This window comes from Ranitomeya variabilis, chromosome 1, assembly GCF_051348905.1.
Source record: "Ranitomeya variabilis isolate aRanVar5 chromosome 1, aRanVar5.hap1, whole genome shotgun sequence".
Classification (NCBI taxonomy): domain Eukaryota; kingdom Metazoa; phylum Chordata; class Amphibia; order Anura; family Dendrobatidae; genus Ranitomeya; species Ranitomeya variabilis.
This window is the reverse complement of record NC_135232.1, coordinates 210,417,216-210,425,459: the sequence shown is the minus strand read 5'-3', so window position 1 is coordinate 210,425,459 and position 8,244 is coordinate 210,417,216.

The window sequence follows — 8,244 nt, the reverse complement described above, 5'->3', positions numbered from 1 at the left end:
CTGAACGCAATTATGATGTCGGCAATCGGGAGTTGTTGGCTATGAAGTGGGCATTTGAGGAGTGGCGACATTGGCTTGAGGGAGCTAAGCACCGTATTTTGGTCCTGACCGATCATAAGAATTTGATTTGCCTTGAGTCTGCCAAACGGCTGAGTCCTAGACAGGCTCGATGGTCCTTGTTTTTTTCCCATTTTGATTTCGTGGTTTTGTATCTTCCGGGTTCTAAGAATATTAAGGCTGATGCCCTTTCTAGGAGTTTTTTGCCTGATTCTCCTGAGATCCTTGAACCGGTCGGCATTCTGAAAGAAGGGGTGGTCCTTTCTGCCATTTCCCCTGATTTACGGCGGGTTCTTCAGGAATTTCAGGCTGATAGACCTGACCGCTGTCCTGTGCGGAAATTGTTTGTTCCTGACAGATGGACTAGTAGAGTGATTTCTGAGGTTCACTGTTCTGTGTTGGCTGGTCATCCTGGTATTTTTGGTACCAGAGATTTGGTTGGTAGGTCCTTTTGGTGGCCTTCATTGTCACGTGATGTGCATTCTTTTGTGCAGTCCTGAGGGACTTGTGCGCGGGCCAAGCCTTGTTGTTCCCGTGCTCGTGGGTTACTTTTGCCATTGCCGGTCCCTGAGAGGCCCTGGACGCATATTTCTATGGATTTTATTTCTGATCTTCCGGTTTCCCAGAGGATGTCGGTTATCTGGGTTGTTTGTGACCGGTTTTCTAAGATGGTTCATTTGGTGCCTTTGCCTAAATTGCCTTCCTCTTCAGAGTTGGTTCCGTTGTTTTTTCAGCATGTGGTTCGTTTGCATGGTATTCCGGAGAATATTGTGTCCGACAGAGGTTTCCAGTTTGTTTCTAGGTTTTGGCGGGCCTTTTGTGCTAGGCTGGGCATTGATTTGTCTTTTTCTTCTGCATTTCATCCTCAGACAAATGGCCAGACCGAGCAAACTAATCAGACTTTGGAGACTTATTTGAGATGCTTTGTGTCTGCCGATCAGGATGATTGGGTGGCCTTTTTGCCAACTCGGCGTTTGCCCTTAATAATCGGGCTAGTTCGGCTACTTTGGTTTCGCCTTTTTTTTGTAATTTTGGTTTTCATCCTCGTTTTTCTTCTGGGCAGGTTGAGCCTTCCGACTGTCCTGGTGTGGATTCTGTGGTTGACAGGTTGCAGCAGATTTGGGCTCATGTGGTGGACAATTTGGTGTTGTCTCAGGAGGAGGCTCAACGTTTTGCTAACCGTCGTCGGTGTGTTGGTTCCCGGCTTCGGGTTGGGGATTTGGTTTGGTTGTCTTCCCGTCATGTTCCTATGAAGGTCTCTTCCCCTAAGTTTAAGCCTCGGTTTATTGGTCCTTATAGGATTTCTGAGATTATTAATCCGGTGTCTTTTCGATTGGCGCTTCCGGCCTCTTTTGCTATCCTGTTGTGAATTCTGCTCTTGGGCTCCCTCCGGTGGTTGTAAGTGGTAGCGCTGCTGTCTCTGAGTCGCAGCATTTGTCAGGTGTGTTCACTTTTTGCAAATCTGACTGGGCTATTTAGTCTTGCTTCACCCTTTAGTCAGTGCCAGTTGTCCATTGTTCCTGGAGGATTCACGTCTCTGCCTGGTCTCTCCTGCTTTGCAGTTCTTTTCAACAAAGATAAGTTTTGGCCTTGATTTTTTGCTATCCACATGCTGTGGCCTTATTGTTCGGTTCTTTTCCATGTTTTTTGTCTTGTCCAGCTTGGTCTGCATAAGGATTTGTTTAGCCAAGCTGGTATCTCTGGAGATGCAGATATACCCTCCACATCTTTAGTTAGCTGTGGAGTTTTTGTATTTTCTGTGGTGGATATTTTCTAGTGTTTTAATACTGACCGCATAGTACTCTGTCTTATCCTTTCTATTTAGCTAGAAGTGGCCTCCTTTGCTAAATTCTGATTTCAGTCTGTGTATGTTTTTTCCCTCTCCTCTCACAGTCAATATTTGTGGGGAGCTGCCTATCCTTTGGGAATTTTCTCTGAGGCAAGATAGTTTTCCCTTTTCTATCTTTAGGGGTAATTAGTCCTCCGGCTGTGTCGAGATGTCCAGGGAGCGCTAGGTACATTCCACGGCTACTTCTAGTTGCGGTGTTAGGTTCAGGGTCTGCAGTCAGTACAGGTACCACCTTCTCCAGAGTACGTCTCATGCTGCTCTTGGGCCACCAGATCATAACAGTACAACTGGCCAGCAATGAGTTAACCGCATCTCAGAAGAAGGGAAGGAAAGTGCTGAGCCATTTTTTTTTTTGTAGTCTGTTGTTTTTTTTTTTTCTCTTCCCTCTTTGCCTCTGGGTGGCTCAGGAGTTCAGAGCTGGTATGGATGTTCAGGGATTGGCTTCTCATGTGGATCAACTTGCTGCTAGAGTACAGGGTATTTCCGATTATATTGTTCAGACTCCGGTTTTAGAGCCTAGAATTCCAACTCCTGATTTGTTTTTTGGGAATAGGTCCAAATTTCTGAGCTTTAAAAATAACTGTAAACTGTTTTTTGCTCTGAAACCCCGTTCCTCTGGTGATCCCATCCAGCAGGTTAAAATTGTTATATCTCTGCTGCGTGGTGACCCCCAGGATTGGGCATTTGCCCTGGAACCTGGGAATCCGGCGTTGCTTAATGTAGACACCTTTTTTCAGGCGCTTGGGTTATTGTATGACGAACCTAATTCAGTGGATCATGCTGAGAAGATCTTGTTGGCCCTGTCTCATATTCATATATATTCAGAATCATATTGCCAGATGTTTAGAAAATGGTCTGTGCTGACTAAATGGAATGAGGATGCCTTGGCGGCAATCTTCAGAAAGGGTCTTTCTGAATCCGTTAAAGATGTTATGGAGGGGTTCCCCACGCCTGCTGGTCTGAGTGATTCTATGTCTCTGGCCATTCAGATTGATCGGCGCTTGCACGAGCGCAGAGTTGTGCACACTATGGCATTGTCTTCCGAGCGCAGTCCTGAGCCTATGCAGTGTGATAGGATTGTGTCTAGAGCTGAACGACAAGGATTCAGACGTCAGAATAGGTTGTGTTTTTACTGCGGCAATTCTGCTCATGTTATTTCTGATTGCCCTAAGCGTACCAAGAGAATCGCTAGTTCTGTTACCATCAGTACTGTACAACCTAAATTTCTGTTATCTGTGACCCTGATCTGCTCATTATCGTCATTTTCTGTCATGGCATTTGTGGATTCAGGCGCCGCTCTAAACTTAATGGACTTAGAATTTGCCAGACGTTGTGGTTTCCCCTTGCAGCCTTTGCAGAGTCCTATTCCATTGAGGGGCATTGATGCTACACCGTTGGCTAAAAATAAACCTCAGTTTTGGACACAGCTGACCATGTGCATGGCGCCAGCCCATCAGGAAGATTGTCGTTTTCTTGTGTTGCATAATTTGCATGATGCTATTGTGCTGGGTTTCCCATGGTTACAGGTGCATAATCCGGTATTAGATTGGAAATCTATGTCTGTGACTAGTTGGGGTTGTCAGGGGGTTCATGGTGACGTTCCTTTGATGTCAATTGCCTCCTCCCCCTCTTCTGAAATTCCTGAGTTTTTGTCAGATTTCCAGGATGTATTCAATGAGCCCAAGTCCAGTTCCCTTCCACCGCATAGGGACTGTGATTGTGCTATTGACTTGATTCCAGGCTGTAAGTTCCCTAAGGGCCGACTTTTCAACCTGTCTGTGCCAGAACATACCACCATGCGGAGCTATGTTAAGGAGTCCTTGGAGAAGGGGCATATTCGGCCATCTTCTTCACCATTGGGAGCAGGTTTTTTTTTTGTTGCCAAAAAAGACGGCTCCTTGAGACCCTGTATTGATTATCGCCTCTTGAATAAGATCACGGTCAAATTCCAATACCCTTTGCCTTTGCTTTCTGATCTGTTTGCTAGGATTAAGGGGGCTAGTTGGTTTACTAAGATTGACCCTCGAGGGGCATATAATCTTGTTCGTATTAAGCAGGGGGACGAATGGAAAACTGCATTTAATACGCCCGAAGGCCATTTTGAATACCTTGTGATGCCATTCGGACTCTCTAATGGTCCATCTGTGTTTCAGTCCTTCATGCATGATATATTTCGGAATTATCTTGATAAATTCATGATTGTATATTTGGATGATATTTTGATTTTTTTCAGATGATTGGGAGTCTCATGTGAAACAAGTCAGGATGGTATTTCAGATCCTTCGTGATAATGCCTTGTTTGTGAAGGGGTCTAAGTGCCTCTTTGGAGTACAGAAGATTTCTTTTTTGGGCTTCATTTTTTCTCCCTCATCTATAGAAATGGATCCGGTTAAGGTTCAGGCCATTCATGATTGGATCCAGCCCACATCCGTGAAGAGCCTTCAGAAATTTTTGGGCTTTGCTAATTTTTATCGCCGTTTCATTGCCAACTTCTCCAGTGTGGTTAAACCCCTGACCGATTTGACGAAAAAAGGCGCTGATGTGACGAATTGGTCCTCTGCGGCTGTTTCTGCCTTTCAGGAGCTTAAATGCCGATTTACTTCTGCCCCGGTGTTGCGTCAGCCGGATGTTTCTCTTCCTTTTCAGGTTGAGGTTGACGCTTCTGAGATTGGGGCAGGGGCCGTTTTGTCTCAGAGGAATTCTGATGGTTCCTTGATGAAACCGTGTGCCTTCTTTTCTCGAAAGTTTTCGCCTGCGGAACGCAATTATGATGTCGGCAATCGTGAGTTGTTGGCTATGAAGTGGGCATTTGAGGAGTGGCGACATTGGCTTGAGGGGGCCAAGCACCATATTGTGGTCTTGACCGATCATAAGAATCTGATTTATCTCGAGTCTGCCAAACAGCTGAATCCTGGACAGGCCCGATGGTCCCTGTTTTCCTCCCATTTTGATTTTGTGGTCTTGTATCTTCCGGGTTCTAAGAATGTTAAGGCTGATGCCCTCTCTAGGAGCTTTTTGCCTGATTCTCCTGGGGTCCTTGAGCCGGTCGGTATTCTGAAGGAAGGGGTGATTCTTTCTGCCATCTCCCCTGATTTACGATGGGTTCTTCAGGAATTTCAGGCTGATAAACCTGACCGCTGTCCAGTGGGGAAATTGTTTGTTCCTGACAGATGGACTAGTAAAGTGATTTCGGAGGTTCATTGTTCTGTGTTAGCTGGTCATCCGGGGATTTTTGGTACCAGAGATTTGGTTGGTAGGTCCTTTTGGTGGCCTTCTTTGTCACGGGATGTGCGTTCTTTTGTGCAGTCCTGTGGGACTTGTGCGCGGGCCAAGCCTTGCTGTTCCCGCGCTAGTGGGTTGCTTTTGCCTTTGCCGGTCCCTGAGAGGCCTTGGATGCATATTTCTATGGATTTTTTTTTGGATCTTCCGGTTTCCCAGAGGATGTCAGTTATCTGGGTGGTTTGTGACCGGTTTTCTAAGATGGTTCATTTGGTACCTTTGCCTAAGTTGCCTTCCTCTTCTGATTTGGTTCCGTTGTTTTTTCAGCATGTGGTTCGTTTGCATGGCATTCCGGAGAATATTGTGTCCGATAGAGGTTCCCAGTTTGTTTCTAGGTTTTGGCAGGCCTTTTGTGCTAGGCTGGGCATTGATTTGTCTTTTTCTTCCGCATTTCATCCTCAGACAAATGGCCAAACCGAGCGAACTAATCAGACTTTGGAAACTTATTTGAGATGCTTTGTGTCTGCTGATCAGGATGATTGGGTGGCTTTCTTGCCATTGGCCGAGTTTGCCCTTAATAATCGGGCTAGTTCTGCTACCTTGGTTTCACCCTTCTTTTGTAACTCTGGTTTTCATCCTCGTTTTTCTTCAGGGCAGGTTGAGCCTTCTGATTGTCCTGGGGTGGACTCTGTGGTTGACAGGTTGCAGCAAATTTGGGCTCATGTTGTTGACAATTTGGTGTTGTCTCAGGAGGGGGCTCAGCGTTTTGCTAACCATCGTCGGTGTGTTGGTTCCCGGCTTCGGGTTGGGGATTTGGTCTGGTTGTCTTCCCGTCATGTCCCTATGAAGGTTTCTTCCCCTAAGTTTAAGCCTCGGTTTATTGGCCCTTATAGGATTTCTGAGATTATCAATCCAGTGTCCTTTCGTTTGGCCCTTCCAGACTCTTTTTCCATCCATAATGTTTTTCATAGATCTTTGTTGCGGAAATATGTGGTGCACGTTGTTCCCTCTGTTGATCCTCCTGCCCCGGTGTTGATTGATGGGGAGTTGGAGTATGTGGTTGAGAAGATTTTGGATTCTCGTTTTTCGAGGCCGAGGCTTCAGTATCTTGTCAAATGGAAGGGTTATGGCCAGGAGGATAATTCTTGGGTTGTTGCCTCCGATGTTCATGCTGATGATTTGGTTTGTGCCTTTCATTTGGCTCGTCTGGATCGGCCTGGGCGCTCTGGTGAGGGTTCAGTGACCCCTCCTCAAGGGGGGGTACTGTTGTGAATTCTGCTCTTGGGCTCCCTCCGGTGGTTGTAAGTGGTAGCGCTGCTGTCTCTGAGTCGCAGCATTTGTCAGGTGTGTTCACTTTTTGCAAATCTGACTGTGCTATTTAGTCTTGCTTCACCCTTTAGTCAGTGCCAGTTGTCCATTGTTCCTGGAGGATTCACATCTCTGCCTGGTCTCTCCTGCTTTGCAGTTCTTTTCAACAAAGATAAGTTCTGGCCTTGATTTTTGGCTGTCCACATGCTGTGGCCTTATTGCTCAGTTCTTTTCCATGTTTTTTGTCTTGTCCAGCGTGGTCTGTATCAGGATTTGTTTAGCCAAGCTGGTATCTCTGGAGATGCAGATATACCCTCCATATCTTTAGTTAGCTGTGGAGTTTTTGTATTTTCTGTGGTGGATATTTTCTAGTGTTTTAATACTGACCGCATAGTACTCTGTCCTATCCTTTCTATTTAGCTAGAAGTGGCCTCCTTTGCTAAATTCTGATTTCAGTCTGTGTATGTTTTTTCCCTCTCCTCTCACAGTCAATATTTGTGGGGGGCTGCCTATCCTTTGGGAATTTTCTCTGAGGCAAGATAGTTTTCCCTTTTCTATCTTTAGGGGTAATTAGTCCTCCGGCTGTGTCGAGATGTCCAGGGAGCGCTAGGTACATTCCACGGCTACTTCTAGTTGCGGTGTTAGGTTCAGGGTCTGCGGTCAGTACAGGTGCCACCTTCTCCAGAGTATGTCTCATGCTGCTCTTGGGCCACCAGATCATAACACTATCCATAATGTCTTCCATAGATCTTTATTGCAGAAATATATGGTGCCCGTTGTTCCCTCTGTTGATCCTCCGGCCCCTGTTTTGGTTGATGGGGAGTTGGAGTATGTGGTTGAGAAGATTTTGGATTCTCGTTTTTCGAGGCGGAGGATTCAGTACCTTGTCAAATGGAAGGGTTATGGCCAGGAGGATAATTCTTGGGTTTTTGCTTCTGATGTCCATGCTGCTGATTTGGTCCATGCCTTTCATCTGGCTCATCCTGATTGGCCGGGGGGCGCTGGTGAGGGTTCGGTGACCCCTCCTCAAGGGGGGGTACTGTTGTGAATTCTGCTTTTGGGCTCCCTCCGGTGGTTGTAGGTGGTAATGCAGTTGCCCCTGAGTTGCAGCCCTGGTCAGGTGTATCTGCTGATTGCAGTTCTGACTGGGGTATTTAGGCGTGCAGGATTCATTTGTCCTTGCCAGTTGTCAATTGTTCTTGGGAGGTTATGGACCTCTGCCTGGTTCCTCCTGTCTTTCTGCCAAATCAGCAAAGATAATTGTCTGGGTTTTTTTCCTGTGGCACACATTCAGTGTGCTTCACAATTCAGTGCTATTCTTTGTGTTTTCTTGTCCAGCTTTGATTGTGTCAGTATTTTCTCAGTCTTGTTGGATTCTCTGGAGTGGCAGATATACATTCCATGTCTTTAGTTAGATTGTGGAACTTTTTGTATTATCTGCTGTGGATATTTTTGGAAGGGTTTTAATACTGACCGCCTAGTAATCTGTCCTATCCTTTCCTATTTAGCTAGAGTGGCCTCTTTTGCTAAATCCTGTTTTTACCTGTGTGTGTCTATTCTTCTCCTACTCACAGTCATTATTCGTGGGGGGCTGCCTATCCTTTGTGGGTCTGCTCTGAGGCAAGGTAGCTTTCCTATTTCCCTCTATAGGGGTATTTAGTCCTCCGGCTGTGTCGAGGTGTCTAGGTTCGTGTTAGGCACACCCCACGGCTACTTCTAGTTGTGGTGTTAGTTCAGGATTGCGGTCAGTACAGGTTCCACCGACTCCAGAGAAAGTTTCATGCGGCTCCAAGGTCACCGGATCATAACAG